The sequence below is a fragment of the Jaculus jaculus genome, chromosome 6, assembly GCF_020740685.1.
Source record: "Jaculus jaculus isolate mJacJac1 chromosome 6, mJacJac1.mat.Y.cur, whole genome shotgun sequence".
NCBI lineage: Eukaryota > Metazoa > Chordata > Mammalia > Rodentia > Dipodidae > Jaculus > Jaculus jaculus.
The window spans coordinates 73347624-73366454 of NC_059107.1; the positions used below are offsets into that span (position 1 = coordinate 73347624).

Consider the following 18831-nt stretch of genomic DNA (forward strand, 5'->3'; position numbering starts at 1 on the left):
AACAGATGTAGGTTCTCATCACCATCTAATAAGCAACGATTTAGTTAGTCCAGACACAGAAAAGGGTAGTCACCTTCACACAACATCGTGCCCTACTTACTGAGAGTCTAAGGGTTGATATCAGTGGTAGCATGGCATAAGTAGATAAGACGTTAGCTGAAGAAGACCAGTAGATATATTTGGAAATTTTGGGTGCAAAAAGTCACTGAATCTCTACTTAATGAATCTCCTCTGCTTGCCCCACAATGTGAAAGCATCTATCCAGGATTATGAAGGAAGACAATGTGATATATATATATGCAAAAAAAGCTCCGAGTCTAGTTAGGGAAAGCATAGACACAGTGAATTATCTGTTTCATTATCTAGATACTTGCTAAATGAAGCAAAGGAGCTCACTTTGGTGATTCAGAATTCTTGCAAATTGCTAGAACTTTTGGCCAGCATGGTAAAGGATAGTGAATTAAAGAATGATGTAAGCTTAAAGAATCACTTGAAATCAGATATTATATCTGATTAAGATTTGTCTAGTTTCAATCACAAAATGAAAGGATTGTGGGCATGGGGAAACATTTACACAGCAAATAAAATACTGACAACTGTGTAACAGGAAACTCCAAAGTCAAAGGAAGTAATTGGAGAGTTGTACTAGACATTGTTACGGTAGAGCTATCAAACCAAAGGGTCAAATAGTCACTATGACAAGGTAAAAATGTAGGTGGTTATTGAGGAAGTTTGCACAATACTGACAGAGATATAAGGATAAGTTTGACTCTACAGACATCCAGACCTGGGAGCATGGATCAGGAATAATATGATCCAGTGTCTTTACCAACTAAGCAGGTAAAAGAGTGTCAGAGGAAAGAGAGATGAGATCCTGTCCATTGTCCTTGTCTCACAAAGGCTCCTAGACTGAGCATGAAGAAAAGAAAGAGAGAGAGAGAGAGAAGAAAGAAATAAAAAGAAAGAAAAAGAGTAATTTTCACAACACAATCACTTTCTAAAATTAAAATCCCCTGTTCATATATGCTAAGCTTGTAATGGATTTCCTAAAGAAGTAAACACATAAGAGCATTCAATCTGGGGAACGTTCATTGCTTTGTGTAATCTTCAAGGGAGTGATGAACTAAAACTGGAATAAACTGAAAATTAATTCCAAATGCTTTCTATGCAATGAGTTTTCTTTGCCAAAAATTCTTAACATGTCTATGTTGTCGCTTATCTTATATGCCTACTGTATGTGGAAACAGTAGCTATGTCCTCTAGTTTAAGGAGGAACCTGACATTCACCTGTATAATGTATTTTGATTAGCTTAATATTAGCAATATTAGACCCTGAAATGAACTTTGATCCTTTAAGACTGCTATATTTTGCAGGTTATTAGTACTTAGAACCTCACAACTTTTTGTCAGTAACTTTTACTCTGTTAAAGAAAATTTCAATTTTTGCTACCTACATTAAATATGAGGAAAAAGTAGCTTTGAGACACTATAATTCTCCAGTTCAAAGTTCTGTTAATTCATTGTCACGAAGCCATTAAACCTTATCAGTTGTTTGCATTATTCTAAAAATCTGTATGAAAGTGTTAAATCAGAATGTGTTATTATTAATATTTAGAAAATCTCTAGTGGCTAGCTCATTCATGTATACAGCACTACAATTTACCTCAGTGGCAATAAACACTGAATAATCTTTATTTGAACAAACTTCCGAAAAATCTAATGATTAGACATGAGTTGTGCTTCAAGGCCAGATAAGAAAATGTTGTTCAAAGTATATGCACAGCTTTGGTTCCCATTTGCCCTGAGAGGAATGGGCCACTTTATGTCATTGAAATCTAGTGAACTATCACATGTACTTAACTTGCTTAGCTTAATAAAGAGTTCATTAGATTGTATCCCCAAATTACTAAAAATGATTGATTTACTCTCCTGTTACAAGACTGTCTCAGCAAGCATGTGGTTGATACTTGTTTATTCCCCCAATGTTTGGATTGTCCCTTTGTCATAAGCTTTAGTACACATCTTATATCACACTTTCAAGTCAAGGATGTATAGGAATCAATGGCTCTACTCCATAGGCAACTACACTGTGATTAGGTAATAAAAGCTAAGCACTTGGAGTTTAGTTCTGGCTTCAGCACAGACAGGACTTAAACTTTAATGAGAAAGGGGGAAAAAAATGAGAGAGAAACTGCCCAATTTACTTGTCTCCTTCAGCATGAAAGAGACAATTTTCACTCTTAAGGCCTCATAGTATTCAGGATTCCTGACCCTTTCCAGCCACTATAAGCATTCTCTTCAGAGCATCTGATGAAGTAGACAGCAGTCCTAGGATTTCTACCTTAGATTCTGTAACATCTCCAAGTATCAGAACAAGTAAAGAAAGATCAGAAACACATGCACTCTTTTAAAAGCAAGATAGATATTGTGTTCAAATATATATATATAATGTTTAATGTGTATGAGGGTGGTATGTGTGTTTTGTGTAGATGCATGTGGAAGTTCCTGTGTGTGTGAAAGCCATACACTGTGTGTGTTGAGTGTCTTCCTCAATTTCTCTCCACCTCATTTTTTGAGACAACGTCTTTCACTGAGCCTTCAACTCACCAATTCCGCAGAACTAGCTAACCATCAAGATCCTATCTCTGCCTCCCAAGTGCTTGTGTTACCATGTCTGGCTTATAAGTGGGTGGTAGGGATCCAAAACTCAGGTACTCATGCTTTGCTACTCAGCCCTATCATCTACTTCATTCCATCAATAAGGTGCTATCAAGCAATATCGACTGATGATGGCTACTGGAGAAAACAAATTACAGTATTCTTTTGTATCTGAAAAGTCAGTTATCATTAACAACTAATGCCAGTGAAATGATAAATCCCTGAGTTTACAAAACTCTAGCCACAGTGTTAGGTCAAGAACTCTGAGATTGATGTCAAGGATGAACATGTGCTGTCCTCAGAATATGAACCATTCTCAGGATGCCTTTTCTATTGGGAATATCCTCACTTCCTTTTAACCTCCTTCTATCCTTCTTTTACAGTGGATGGTGTACATGAATAAGCAGAGGAAACAAGAATAAGAACATGGGACTATGTTAAATATGAGAGAAGACTATGCTTGTGAATGTCATTGGGCATCTGCTTGTTGATTTGGGCCCAGTTCATGAAGGCTTTTCTCCTTTGTCAGCTCTCTTTCTACTTTATTTTGCTTAAAAACTCACAAAACGGCACTTGAAGTTAGGATTTGCTGCTTCTTTCTGCTGGAGTCACACAGTGGTTCTTCATTCTTGATTGTTGATTTTAGTAGTAGAGCCATATTTCCAGAAATTTCTCAACCTGTTCTCTCATATATATCAATGTGCCCTCCTCAGAGAATGGGTGTGATCTCTGTGAAGGTTCTCCTCTAAGATTCCAAGTTTACCTCCCCACCAGCTGCCATGTTCCTCCAGCCTGAGGCATGGAATTTGTCTCCTGAGTTATGATTGCTGCAGTACCTCAGCATGGCTCCTTTATTTCTCCAGTTTTCTAACAGTTGCCTGAGTATAGTTCTCCCTGTCCCACTAAAATTTCTGGTGCACTTCCTTCTCCTGACTAGATTGTGGCTAATGAATGGGGTTGGCAAGGGGCTGGCTTTGTCATCTCATTCACATATGCATTGTGTACTGCTATGCTTCACCAGAGCTTTCCTGTGGGGTTGTGGCAGGTGAATATTCCAGTGTGCTTGGCTAGGCTAACACTTTAATTGAATTTAAAGTATTATATGGGTGAGGTGACCACACATGAAATTTCATCACTTAGAAGGCTGAGACCAGATGATTGCCATGAGGTTAAGGCCTAACTGGTCTAACTAGTGAGTTCCAGTCTAGCCTGGGCTATAAGAAACATCTGGAAGGTGCTACATGAGTGACTGAGGGAAAATGACCAACATCTGTCCAAGCAACCTGTGGTCTACACTACTCAGCAGCAAACAACCTGAGGTGATGCTCACACAAGTGCAATACCGGCACAAACTGATGATGGGAAACCAACTGCTCTTGATTTGGATGACTGAGCTCCTCAGTGGAATGGAACCCACAGCTGGAGCTGGGAATCAAGTCAGAACCATATGCAAAAACGAACCTGCTCTCCATTATCAAGCTCCCACCAATCATGGGCTATTAAATTCTCTCTAAAAAACAAAAGTTATCCCATTTATCTGGTGCTAACTTCACTCTCCATTGGATAATTTTCTTTTCTTCCTCAGATGACACATATTCCAGGGAGAGAATCAGCCCATCACACCTCACCAGGGCTCCAGCTGAAACAGAGTAATTGGGGAAATGAGCAAGAGTGCTGCTTCCTTGGTGAACCTGGTACCAGCACAAGGGTGAAGGAGATAGGCACTGAGAATACTTAACTCCTACCAAACCAGATATCCTGAGACACAGAGGCTCCCAAGACCTCATCACTGAAGCAGACCTAAAATGAACCCAACATGGCCCAGGGAAATTTGTGGAAGAGGGGGTGGAAAGAATGTTAGAGCCACACGTTGTATCATTATGCACAGAGACATTGCCTCTTACCCATAATTGATGGCTAACCCCACAATGCACGACCATTATGCCCCAATGAAGAGGGTCCCTGTGGAGGGGGGAGGACAGGGAGGAGGCTTAATGATGGTACCAACATGACTGTATACATTGTGTACATAACTAACTAAAGAAAAATAAATCACCAGGCATTGACACGCCCTTAATCCTAGCACTCATGAGACAGAAGTGGGAGGATCACCATGAGACTACATAGTGAATTCCTGGTCAGCCTGGACTAGAGTGAAACCCTACCTCAAAATCAAACAAATTAAGAACAACAACAACAACAACAACAAAAAACCAAATCAATATATAAATAAAACAGTGTTTATTCTCAATGATAATTCAATAAGATGTATTTTGTGATATATATTGTATATAAGATAGATGCACATACACAATATACAAAACAAAACTTGTGAACAAAATGCCTTATGAACAGCTGGCTAATTTAACTTGTGAAACTCCATATAATACAAAAAAATCATATTCTAAAGGGTATGGTTTGTTATTATTTGTGTAAAAAATTAAATAACTTCTTCCTGGTTTAAATTTACTGAAAAATTAAAAACTATTAAAAATTTACATGATCTCCTCCCACCACTCTCCTTTGCTCTACTCCCCATCTCCACTGAATGCACACTTATTCTTATAATTCCCTTTCTATATTGATGAACCCTCCCTATCATTCACAGAAACCTATTGGAGGGCCTAGTAATTTCATTTTCTGCTTTTGATTGAGTATGTATGTGGTATGCATATGTATTTGTGTGTATGTGTGGGCATACATGAATGTGCAGGTACATGTGCATGCTCATATACATACATATAGAGGCCAGAGGTCAAAGTGTGGGAGCTTTCTCAGTTGCTATCCACTTCATTCCTTGAGTCAGGGCTGCTCACTAAATCCAGAGCTCACCAATTCAGCTAGACTAGCTAGTTAGTGATCCCTAAGGATTACCTCTCTGGCTCCTCAACACTGAGATTATAGGTATGTGCCACTATGCCTAGTATTGTATGTGGGTACTAGGGATCTCAACTCAGGCTGTCATGCTTGCATGGAGAGCATTACCCACTAGCCCTTCACTAAAACATATGATGTTTCAGTAGTAACAGTGTCAAATTTAGAAATCAAATGTTATACTTGGAAGCAAGTGTCATGTAAGAATTCTTTTGCATATAAAACATGAGTTACTTGTGTTTAAAATCAAATTTATTTTGTTAGGGGTATGGCTCTGTTGCAGAGCATGTGCTTAGCATAGGGGAAGCTCTGCATTCAATGGCCAGTACCATATAAAAGAGAAAAATTAAATTTACTACTATTCATAATTAAATACATCTACTTAATAAAAAAGTTTCCTTTTTTTATACATACACACACAGAGAGAACTAAAGACACTGTTTTGTTCTTTTACTATCTATATCTCCCTTCCCTGACATAAATCTCCATGGCTGTATATACAGTATATTTCACAGTTTGTTTGAAAAAAAAGATAATGATGCTATATTTGCAGAGTTGTGAATATCTACTGATTATGCAACAGTGAAATACCACTGTATAGTCACAGAATCAGCAAATTGTAGCCATTATTATTAAATTTCAATATGTAAGTCCTGTGGCAAAAGAAAAATGGTAGAAAAGAGTCAATGGTGCATTTTAATCTTCAGACACATAAAACATCAACTTAAAAAGTTATTAGGAAACAATTTAGCAATTTGTCAAGTATTACTTTTGAGATTAATAAAAAATAGAGCTTCCTCTTTCAAGAATGATTTCTTCTTGCTGTATTGCTCAACCTACCTGAACATTGCAAAGCTTTTTTTTAGGAATGTGACTAATACTACATACTCCATTATATTTCTGTTTACACAACTGGATGAATTCTTGATACATAAATTATTCAAACACTATTTTTTGTGTGATGCATGACAATCTAAAATAGCTCATGCATTAAAACCCAATGTACACTGTCAGCATGCTTTTCTCTCTTAGCAATGTCTTGGTTAGGATAATGCTTTCCACTTACTTATGCACAGCTACATGCACTTAAGATGATCTGTGCTACTTCTAACTCTACCTCATCAACCCAGATTGGCCTCACTGTAAGTGACTGATGTACACTAAGTAAACAGGATGAGTACTGACCCTTAAAACACCATTTTAATGCACTGAGTAGCCTTTCTTGTTACAATTGTTTAGGGGTAAAATTCAATAATACACATAAATTAAGCTGTCTGTTTTGTGGGTGTGGTGGGTATGCATGTATGTGCTGTAATGTGTATGGGTGCAGGTGGATGCATGTGTGCATGGATGTGGAGGCTAAAGGTTGACTATGAGTGTCTTTCTGCTCTCCACCTTATTTATTTATTTAAAAAAAGTTATTAGTTTTCTTTTCAGCAAATACAGGCAGTTTGGTACCATTGTTTAGGCTCATCCATGACCTACCCCTTCCAATGGCCCCTCCTTGTTGATGTAAATGGGTTGTTCTTGTGGAGTTAGCCCACAGTTATTGGTACGATAAATGTCTCTGCATATCATGACCCAACATGTGACTCTGACATTCTTTCTGCCCCCTCTTCCGCAAAATTTCCCTGAGCCATGTTGGGTTCATTTGTGGTCTGCTTCAGTGCGGAAGTGTTGGGGACCTCTGAGGCTCTGGCTCTCTAATTTGGTAGGAGTTGATTTTTCTCTGTGTTGGTCTCCTTCCCCTTTGTGCTGGTATCCGGTTCATCAGGAAAACAGCACCCTTGCTTGTTTCGCCAATTTTCCTTAGTTTCAGTCGGGCCCCTTTTGAGGTATGATGGGGCAGCTCTCTCCTTAGGATCTGAATCTATCTGAAAAAGAGAAGCAGATTCTCCAATGGAGAGTAAGTTAGCACCCGGAAAATTGAGATAACACTTACTTTTTTGATAGAGAGTTTAATAGGTGTAGGCCCTCTTGTAGCCCATGATTTATAGTAGCTTGATATTGGAGAGTGGGCTTATGTTTGGATATGGTTCTGACTTGTTTCCTAGTTCCAACTATGGGTCTTGTACCACTGAGGGGATCAGTTAGCCAAATCAAGAGCAGTTGATTCCTCACCATGGCTGTGTGCCACTATTGCACTTGTGTGGGCATCACACCAGGTTATTTGTTGCTAAGTAGGTTAGACCATGAGTTGCTTGGTCATTTCCCCCAGTTGCCCATGTAGCACCTTCTGGGACTAGATATGCTGACTGTCTGGAGACTGACTCTCTCCTGGCTTCCAGCCATGCCATTCCATTTTACATGTCATCTGCGTATGGAGTCTTCAGCAATAAGGTCTAACCACTGACCTTTGGTGGGTCATCAAGTACTCTGACAGAAGTCTGTCATTCTTTTAGGAAACCTTATAGGTTTCTCTGATCAAAAGCTCATTGTGGATGATAGCCCCATGCTGGTAGTGGGGGTTACAGGTCAGTGCCCACTAAGAAAATGAGGAAAAAAATAACTAATATACAAGAGTTAGAGAGGAGAGTGGGGGGAGGGGGAGAGGGAGAGAGGGAAGATGTAGAAGATCTAGGTTAGACTTGATCCCACCCTCTCCAGTGTCTTGTGGTTCAGGTGTTTCCTGTAAGGGTCAAGTGAAGGTTCAGCCATTTGGTCTGCCTTTTAGGAAGTAGAATTTTATGGTACCATTGCTGTTTGGGTCCAGATTAGTGTTTCCCACCCCTTCGATGCCCTCCACTCCTTCCCCATTCATCCTAGTGTCTAGTCCATGAGATGCTTCTGGGTATGTAAGGTATCTTGGGTTGATTCAGGTTAGGAGTTGCAGATGAGTGAGACTATGTATCAATTTTTTTTTTTTTCTTTCTGTGATTGGGTAAGTTCACTGAGAATGATCTGTTCCAGGTTCAACCATTTTTCCTCAAATTTCATTGTGTCATTTTTTTCTTACTGCTGTATAGAATTCCATTGTGTAGATATAACACATCTTAGTTATCCATTCTTCTAGTGATGGACATCTGGGTTAATTCCAGCTTTTAGTATTACGAATTGAGCCACTACAAACATGGTTGAGCAAATCTCTCTGGCCTGTGGTTTGAAGGTTTTAGGGTAGATGCCCAGTACGGGTATAACTGGATCTGCTGCTATCTCTGTAGTCAGCTTTTTCAGGAGTCTCCATATTGCCTTCCAAAGTTGTTCTACCATACTACATTCCCACCAACAGTGAATAAGTGTTCCTGCTTCTCCACATCCTCACCAGCATTTATTTTCATTTGATTTTTGATGTTTGCTATCCTTATTGGGGTAAGGTGGAATCTCATAGTTGTTTCAATTTGCATTTTTCTGATGATTAGGGATTATGACCATTTTCTTAAGTGTGTGTTTGCCATTTCTATTTCTTCCTCTGTGAACTGCCTGTTCATCTCTTTGCCCCATTTTGTGAGTGAAGTGTTTGTCTTCTCATTGTTTAGATTTTTGAGTTCTTTGTAGATTCTAGAGATTAGACCTCTATCAGTTGGATAACCTGCAAATATTTTCTCCCATTCTGTGGGTAATTTATTGGCTTTGATTATTATGTTTGTCTGTAAAGAAACTCTTCAGCTTCATATGATCCCATTGGTTGAGTGACTGTTTAAGATAGTGAGCCACCTGGGTTTTGTTCAGGAAGTCTTTTTCCATTCCTATATCATGGAAAGTACTTCCTAAATTTTCTTCCAGTAGTATTTGAGTTTCTGGTCTTAGGTTGAGGTCTTTGATCCATTTGGATTTGAGTGTAGTGCATGGTGAAATATGTGGGTCCAGTTTCAAGTTTCCTGCATGTGATCATCCAGTTTGTCCAGCACCATTTGTTGAAGATGCTGTCTTTTTTCCAGCCTATATTGTTTGGGCCTTTTTGAATATCAAGTAGCTATAGTTGCTTGACCCAAAATCCGGGTCCTCAAGTCTATTCCATTGGTCTATACTGCTGTTTTTATGCCAGTACCATGCTGTTTTTATCACTATGGCTTTGTAGTATAGCTTTAGATCAGGTATGGTGATGCCTCCAGAGGTATTTCTTTTGTTTAGGATACATTTGAATATGTGAGGCCTTCTGCCTTTCCATATGACACTTGAGATCATTTTTTCTATCTCTGTGAAGAACAGTGTAGGGATTTTAATTGGAATTGCATTAAATCTATATATTACCTTTGGTAGGATTGTCATCTTCACAATGTTAATTCTTCCTATCCAGGAACACGGGAGGTCTTTCCATCTTCTCAAGTCCTTCTCAATTTCTTTTTTGAGAGTTTTTATATTTTCATTGTATAGATCTTTTACTTCCTTGGTTAACATTATTCCAAGGTAGTTTTTGTTGTTGTTGTTATTGAAAATGGGACTATGTCCCTTATTTCTTTTTCAGTATCTTTGTCATTTGCATACAGAAATGCTACCGATTTTTGTGCATTGATTTTGTATCCTGCTACTTTGCTATAGGAGTTAATCACCTTCAGGACTTTTGGGATGGAGTCTCTGGGGTCTCTTACATATACAATCATGTCATCAGCAAATAGAGTTAACTTCTTCCTTTCCAAATTTTATCCCTTTTATTTCTTTCTCCTGTCTTATTGATTGAGCTAGGACTTCCAGAAATATATTGAAAAGCAGAGGTGAGAGAGGCCATTCCGGTCTTGTTCCTGATCTTAATGGGAATTCCTCCCGTCTCACTCCATTAAGTATTATTTGGGCCTTAGGAGCTTTGTATATTGCCTTTATTATGTTAAGATATGAACCAACCATGCCGATTCTCTCCAATGTTTTGATCATGAAGTGATGTTGTATCTTGTCAAAGGCCTTTTCTGCATCTATTGAAATTATCATGTAGTTTTGATGTTTAAGCTTGTTTATGTGGTGTATTACACTGACAGATTTTCATATTGTGAACCACCCTTGGGTTCCTGGGATAAATCCCACTTGGTCAAGGTGGATAATGCTTTTGATGTGTTGTTGGATTCGGTTTGCGAGTATTTTGTTCAGGATCTTTGCATCTATGTTCATTAGGGAAATAGGCTGGTAGTTTTCTTTTCTTGTGGCATCTCTGCCTGGTTTTTGGATTAGGGTGATACTAGCTTCATAGAAGGAGTTGGGTAGCTTACCCTGTTCTTCAATTGTGTGGCACAGTTTTAGGAAGATTGGTTTGAGTTCTTCTATGAGGGTTTGTTAAAATTCGGCTGAGAATCCATCTGGTCCTGGACTCTTCCTTTTGGGGAGGTTTTTTATTACATTTTCAATCTCCATGAGTGTGATGGATTAATTAAGGTGATTAATCTGCTCTGAGTTTAGCTTTGTTAGATGGTATGCATCCAGGAATTAATCCATCTCTTCCACATTTTCCAGTTTTGTAGAGTAGAGGTTTTCGAAATAAGTCCTGATGATTCTCCAAATTTCACTTATGTCTGTTGTGATGTCTCCTTTTTCATTTTGAATTTTGTTTAATTTGGAGCCTCTCCTTTTTTTGCTTGATCAAATTGGCCAGAGATTTGCCAATCTTGTTTATTTTTTCAAAGAACCAGCTCTTTGTTTTGTCAATTGCCTTAATTGTTTCCTTGGTTTCCAATTCATTAATTTCTGCTCTGATTTTAATTATTTCTTTCCTTCTGGAGCTCTTTGGGTTGGAGTTTTCTTGTTTTTCCAGTGCTTTTAGGTGTATGGTTAGGCTATTCACCTTATTTATGAAGCTATGTCTCTCACACGAACCCAGACCTCACTGTTTTGGATTGTCTAACTAGACAGCTTGTCCCAGGGATCCATCTTTCTCACCTCATAAGTATTGGGACTGCAGGACTGCCACACCCACCAAACATTCAGGGGTTTGGTGAGGCCCAAAATCACATTTGTGAGAGAAGTATTTTGCTGACTCAGCCATCTCCCCAGCCCCCATTTATCCATTTTTTGATGAAGAGTGCTTTTGTTGGTGTTGTTATTTCTCACTATATTTTTCAACAAATACTCAAACTTCTAAGAATGTTTAATGACATTAATATACACATTTTTCTGTTTTACTAAATCATATTAATAGGAGTTTTCCTTGGGCATATGAAATATATATTTTAAGTATTTGTATAAAGCATATACATACTTTATATCTAGCATATATATTTATATACACCTAAATATATGATTTCATGTGTAAATTTTAAACATGTTTTATGATAATTTCAGGTCTGGACTATTAGGCAAATCAATTAAATGCAATAATTATTATAATAAAAGAAACCTGAGGAACTATTTTCTTTCTTGTTTTCTTACAAACTCACACAGAGGAAATCACTCTATTCACAGCTAACACAAGCTTAGAAATTTCCTTATCGTTGTTGCTGTTTCTGAAAATAGCATGCCTAATGACAAACTCATAAGTTAGCAGAGATTTTTTTTAAGTGTTTTGAGACAGAATCTAAAATAGTGCAGGCTAGCTTCAAACTTACTATATAGCCAAGAATTGCCCTGAATATCTGCTCCTCCTGCCTCTACCTCTCAAGCACTGGAATTACAGGTGTATGTAATTATACCCAGCTTGGTTATACATTTACAACTCTCTTGTAATTTCTCGCTGAAAGTGCTTAATGTGGCATCAAAATTTGGGCAGGTTAAAAGTGAGCACTTTTTTTCTTTTTTCAAAGATTTATATTAATAGATGATACTGTATCAAAAGACATTTCATAGAAATCTTTGAACCAAAGCAAATTCAATTCTAAGTGTGTGTTTGCCATTTGTATCTCTTCCTCTGTGAATTGCCTGTTCAACTCTGCCCCATTTTGTGAGTGGGGTATTTGTCTTCTTATTGTTTAGACTTTTGAGTCCTTTGTAAATTCTAGAGATAAGGCCTCTATCAGTTGGATAACCTGCAAATATTTTCTCCCATACTGTGGGTATTCTATTGGCTTTGCTTATTATATGCTTGTCTATAAAGAAACTCTTCAGCTTCATGTGATCCCAATGGTTGAGTGACTGTTTAAGATAGTGAGCCACTGGGGTTTTGTTCAGGAAGTCTTTTTCAATTCCTATATCATGGAAAGTACTTCCTAAATTTTCTTCCAGTAGTTTTTGAGTTTCTGGTCTTATGTTGAGGTCTTTGATCCATTTGGATTTGAGTGTAGTGCATGGTGAAATGTGTGGATCAAGTTTTAGTTTCCTGCACGTGGTTATCCAGTTTGTCCAGCACCATTTGTTGAAGATGCTATCTTTTTTCCAGTCTATATTGTTTGGGCCTTTGTCGAATATCAAGTAGCTATAGTTGCTTGACCCAAAATCCGGGTCCTCAAGTCTATTCTATTGGTCTATACTCCTGTTTTTATGCCAGTACCATACTGTTTTTATTACTATGGCTTTGTAATATAGCTTTATATCAGGTATGGTGATGCCACCAGAGGTATTTCTTTTGCTGAGGATATGTTTGGATATGTGAGGCCTTCTGCCTTTCCATATGACACTTGAGATCATTTTTTCTATCTCTGTGAAGAACAGTGTAGGGATTTTAATTGGAATTGCATTAAATCTATATATTGCCTTTGGTAGGATTGTCATCTTCACAATGTTAATTCTGCCTATCCAGGAGCATGGGAGGTCTTTCCATCTTTTCAAGTCCTCCTCAATTTCTTTTTTGAGAATTTTTATATTTTCGTTGTATAGATCTTTTACTTCCTTGGTTAACATTATTCCAAGGTATTTTATTTTATTTTGTTGCTATTGAAAATGGGACTATGTCCTTTATTTCTTTTTCTGTGTCTTTGTCATTTGCATACAGAAATGCTACCGATTTTTGTGCATTGATTTTGTATCCTGCTACTTTGCTATAGGAGTTAATCACCTTCAGGAGTTTTGGGATGGAGTCTCTCGGATTTCTTACACATACAATCATGTCATCAGCGAATAGAGCTAACTTACTCTTTTCCAGATAGATGCAGATCCTAAGGAGAGAGCTGCCCCATCATACCTCAAAGGGGCCCAACTGAAACTAAGGACAATTGGCGAAATAAGCAAGGGTGATGTTTTCCTGTGAACCGGATACCAGCACAAAGGGGAAGGAGACCATCGCAGAGAAAAATCAACTCCCATGGAATCAGAGAGCTAGAGCCTCAGAGGCCCCCAACACCTCCGCACTGAAGCATACCAACATGGCTCAGGGAAATTTTGCGGAAGAGGGGGCAGAAAGAATGTCAGAGTCACATGTTGGGTCATGATTTGCAGAGACATTTATCATACCAATAACTGGGGGCTAACTCCACAATGCACGACCCATTTACATCAACAAGGAGGGTCCAATGGGAGGTTGTAGATCACAGATGAGCCTAAATAATGGTACCAAACTGCCTGTATTTACTGAAAAGAAAACTAATAAATTAAATGGAAAAAAAAGGGAAAAAATTCAATTCTAAGGTCACAGGTTATTTATCTGAATCATGAATTTAATTATTAAGTATATGTTGAATTATAGATACTGTGAAAACCAAATGAATAAGACTAGGACTACAGACTGTCCGTATAATGGGACAGGTAGAATCATAAATCAATTATCACACAGTAATTAAGTCACAGAGGCATGTACACAATGCAGGGAGAATAACATAGAGAAGATCTAGTTTTAAGAGAAGACTAAGGAAGTTTTCATAGATGACAAAGAGGATAATTTGAGTTTAGAAGCAAGATCAGGAGTTTCGTAGATGGAAAGTAAGTATAAGCATGACAGGCACCCAAAACCAAGATGCTTCCAGGCGGGATATGCCCAGAAAAGAGAAAAGCAGATCTAAGGCAGACAGGATCCCACACACCTTTCCAATTCTACTGTCAGCAGTTTCTTTTAAACTGGTTTTCAATTCCCTGTGGAGCCCAGGATGACCTTGAACTGCTGATCTTCCTTCCTCTGTTTCCTGAGTGCTGAGACTGAAGGCATATGACACCACAATAGTTTTATAGGGTTCTGGAGCTTGAACTTGGGGCCTTGAGTATGCTGGACAAACACTACCTACAGAGTGACAGCCTCAGCTTCTCAGCATGTTCTTGCATCAAGAGACTTATCTTCTGTCTGCTAGGAATAAACTCTTCCTAGGTGTACTTCTCTTCCCCATCTCATGATGCTATTCTTAAAGCTATGCCCTCACCATTGGTGCTTATTATTAAAATCCTATGGAAATAAAGATTTTATCTATTTTCTGTATGTAAATTACATCAGAATTCAGGTCTGAACACTTCACGGTTCTATTATACTCCATCTCTATGGGACAGATTTAAACAATACTTCCTTCTTTTGTTAAGTTGCTATTTTAAGAAACATTAGATTGAGATTTGACCTAGTCTCTTTTAGAGACAGACTTCTGAAGTAAAAAATATTTTTAGGGGCTGGAGAGATGGCTTTGTGGTTAAGCACTTACCTGTGAAGCCTAAGGACCCTGGTTCAAAGCTTGATTCTCCAGGACCCACGTTAGCCAGATGCACAAGGGGGTGCATGCATCTAGAGTTTGTGTGCAGTGGATGGAGGCCCTGGCGTGCCTATTCTCTCTCCCGCTCTCTATGTGCCTCTTTCTCTCTCTGCATGTCACTCTCAAATAAATAAAGTTAAACAAATATTTTAAAACAATATTTTTAGGAGAACATTACATATATAGACAAGAAAAATGAAAATGAGTAGGAATGCATAGGAAACTATTTACTAGGGCTGGTATTTTACCTCTGTGACCCTACTTTACTCTTTATTTGATTCTAAATCCAAATATAATACATTAAAATGGGAATGCTAGAGACACTGAGGGAGTCAACTACAAGTACAGAGTGAGCCAGAGTGAGGGAAACTGGAGCATTGACATCTGCCCACCAGGTGCCCCATGCAGGGACCAAAAGGTAGCAGCTGGTCCTGCATTGTGCCTGCTGTGTGACATGCTTAGGTAGAATTGCACCCTCAGAGCTTTTGCTCTCAAGAGCTTCCTCCATGATCACCACTGCCCACTTCAAACTCTACCAAGGCTGAAGTTAGTGCAGAAGTAAATAAGAGCAAGGAACAAAGTGCAAAACAGCCACAGCTAACAAATATCATGACCAAAATCGGAGGTCAGATGGAATTTACAAGCAAAACCCTCTAGCTGCTGATGTGTATGGATCCCTAGATGGATAACACAAACACCAATGTTATTTCAGATAGTTTATAATTAACATGCAAGGGGACAGGATGTGGATTTCTAGTATGATTGAGCCATGTCAGGCAGGAAAACTCCAGAGTACAGAGTTGGACACAAAGCTGGCACCCACACACTTGGTTCCATTACTTCACCTGGTTATTGGTCCTTCCACCCTTGGGAACAAATTATGACTCATGGAAAATGCCACCAATTATTAACCAACCACTGAATTCTGTCCAGTAGAAACCCAAAGGAAAATGCTTGATGTTGCTTCATAACAAGTATAGAATTTGATGCTGAATGTGTGGTTGTCAAAATGGAAGTTGAAGCCCTTCCCTTCACTTGGTGATGTGTATGATCGATAAGTAGTTGAACATTTCACACCTTTTTATGTTTGCTTTATTTCCTGAGAAAAATGTCATTTGAAATGCATTGACAGCCCAAAGTTCATAATAAATAAAAACTATTGGCCTGACTGACATTCTTTGATAGGCTTAATACAGTCAATGGGTTTTTGCTGTGTTGTGTTTATTTATTTATAATTTTTTGAGAAAGGTCTTGATACAAAAGCATGACTGGCCTTTTACTCACCATAGGCCTACAGTGATAGAACAAAGTGACCAAGAATTATCATGTCTGAAAACATGAGCTAAAATAAAACATTCTTCCTTTAAGTGGTCTCTCTCATCTATTTTGTTATAACATTGAAAAATGACCAAAAGAAAGTATTTGCTTATACATCAATTAAACATAATTTTCTGAATTATTATAATTCATTATGATTTCAAGCATTTATCTCTTAGGTGGATAACATACAAAATGCTAGATTGCATTAATCAATATTTTCTTAAAAAGATAGTCACAACTCTATTCCTCTTCTTATATGTAACTTTTGTTAGCAACAGAGTAAACTTTTTTTTTTTTCTTTTTAGATAGTGTCTCATGTTGCCTGGGCTAGCCTTAAACTGCTCATGTAGCCAAGGAAGAGAGAATGACCTTAAACTCTGGATCATCCTGCCTCTCTTCACCTAATGAGCGCTGGGATTATACGCATGTACCACTATGCCAGATTTATGTGGTATTGGGGCTGGGGGTTCATGCAGGTGAAAAAAACATTTTACAGATTGAGCTACAATGTCAGCCCTTAAATTTGGGTTTTATAGTTAATCAAAATTTCACATTTGGGCTGGAGAGATGGCTTAGCAGTTGAGCGCTTGCCTGTGAAGCCTTAGGACCCTGGTTTGAGGCTTGGTTCCCCAGGTCCCACGTTAGCCAGATGCACAAGGGGCGCACGCCTCTGGAGTTGGTTTGCAGAGGCTGGAAGCCCTGGCACGCCCATTCTCTCTCTCCCTCTATCTGTCTTTCTCTCTGTGTCTCTCGCTCTCAAATAAATAAATAAATAAAAATTAAAAAAAATTCACATTTATTCCTTCATTTGACCTTCAGGGTAGTCTTATGATTTTAGATGAGGCAGAAATTATTCTCATCTTTTAAGATAAGGAATTGAAGTCAGGAGAGTAAGAGACTAATCAGATGACAAATGATGAAGCTAGAACTACAATTGCAATCCTCTGAATAGAAGTCCCTTTTTGTGATACCACAAATAACATCCATCAATTATGAACATGATACATGTGTAATTAGAAGCACAACAATTGCCTTTATGGTAAAGTTAGAATAAAATTGAATGGTCTCAAAATATTAAAGTAGTAAAAATCTTTTGGCTTCATCAGTGCCATATTTATATGATGTTGAACAACTTTAAGACATTGATATTTTCTAATGAACTTTTTATTCAGATAAAGAGAAGTAAAACAGATAAAGAGAAGTAAAAGTCTATTCTGTTTTTTAAATTCTACATAGATTCACATAGACTACCTGTTGGCATATCTTTACACATAGCTATCTGATACATAGATATATATTACATAGATGCATTCTTATAGATAGATATATTTTAGCATGTTCCTTCATTTTACAGTTGATACTGACAGACTACCACCCTCACTTCATCATGGCAACATGAGCACGCAATTTTCATCATAAAGGTAAACTCTGGTTGAAATTTTAACATATAATAATATAAGTGAAATTGAATTAAAGTTACCTACTAGTGGAGAGCCTTCACATTATACCACATGATGGGGACGGGTACGGTTCATTCAATCCACAGACTGCTGAGCAACTCAGAACCAAAATATATGCCATTACCATTCATATCTAAATGGATACACAAAAAGTGGTAACAAAGTCAGTCAACAACTATAATATCATACCATTTTCACAAGAACATATTTCCAATTTGTAGCATAATAATAGTTATTGATGTTTGACAAAAAGGCAATAGAAATATCTTCATTTATATAGTTCCTCTTTGCCCACAATGTTAAAGATAGTGGTTAGAGTATAATATTTACTCAGTTAATGCTAAGTATGACTAAAAAATAAATGCAGTAGCAAATGAATACAATATTTATGGAATGCCATAAATTTATCAATGAGAATGAATCAACCCAAATTTTTCTGTGGTGTGGATTTTGGGGGTCTGTGCTCTGGGCATTTGCACTATGTGTTCAGAAGAGATTTCAGTTAGTCTTAACAACAAAAGTGTAGCATAGTTAGTCATCTCATGTCACGAATTCCATGAACTTTAGCAGAAAAGCAGTTTGCCCAGGGATCTCTTTCAGAGTATGCTGCCACACCCACCATGGGGACATGCATGCGCTCTTCTTCATAGCTTACTTGTGCTCCGTATGTCCAACATGAGTGACAGATGTCAAACATATTAAGTAAATATGCATTTCATGGTTTCTCTTCTATCCTATGGTTCTCTAAAATACCAGATAATATTCTAGTCCTCATTTTCAATATGGATAAAAAAGGGACTGGAAAGATGGATCACTGGGTACGTATGCTTTCTGTATAAACATGAGAACCTGAGAGGGCCTGAGACAGCCTACATTCAATTCCACATATAGAGAAGACAGCAGAGATTGGAGACTCACTAGGGCTAGCAAAAATGGCAAGCTCCAGGAACAGCAAGTGATTCTCTATCAAGGAAACAGCAGGTGAGCAATGAAAGACACCTGTCATTCTCCTCTGGCCTCTGCACATATGCTCAAGAGGCATGTTCATCTGCACACACATG

The 18831-nt window shown here is 38.0% G+C and overlaps 1 protein-coding gene across 10 annotated transcripts in view; it reads right to left on the reverse strand.

Moving 5' to 3' along the window:
• Chrm3 (cholinergic receptor muscarinic 3) overlaps positions 1-18831 on the reverse strand; it is a 576562-nt gene that overhangs the window by 402889 nt on the left and 154842 nt on the right. For 5 of the 10 annotated variants that reach the window (XM_004662194.2, XM_045153521.1, XM_045153519.1 and 2 more), the window contains exon 2: positions 17791-17903. The exons of 1 other annotated variant lie outside the window; for it this stretch is intronic. The gene's annotated coding sequence lies outside the window, so the exon portion shown is untranslated. The remainder of the gene's footprint in view (positions 1-17790; positions 17904-18831) is intronic. 4 more of the 10 variants (XM_045153528.1, XM_045153522.1, XM_045153520.1 and 1 more) reach the window with 1 other exon arrangement.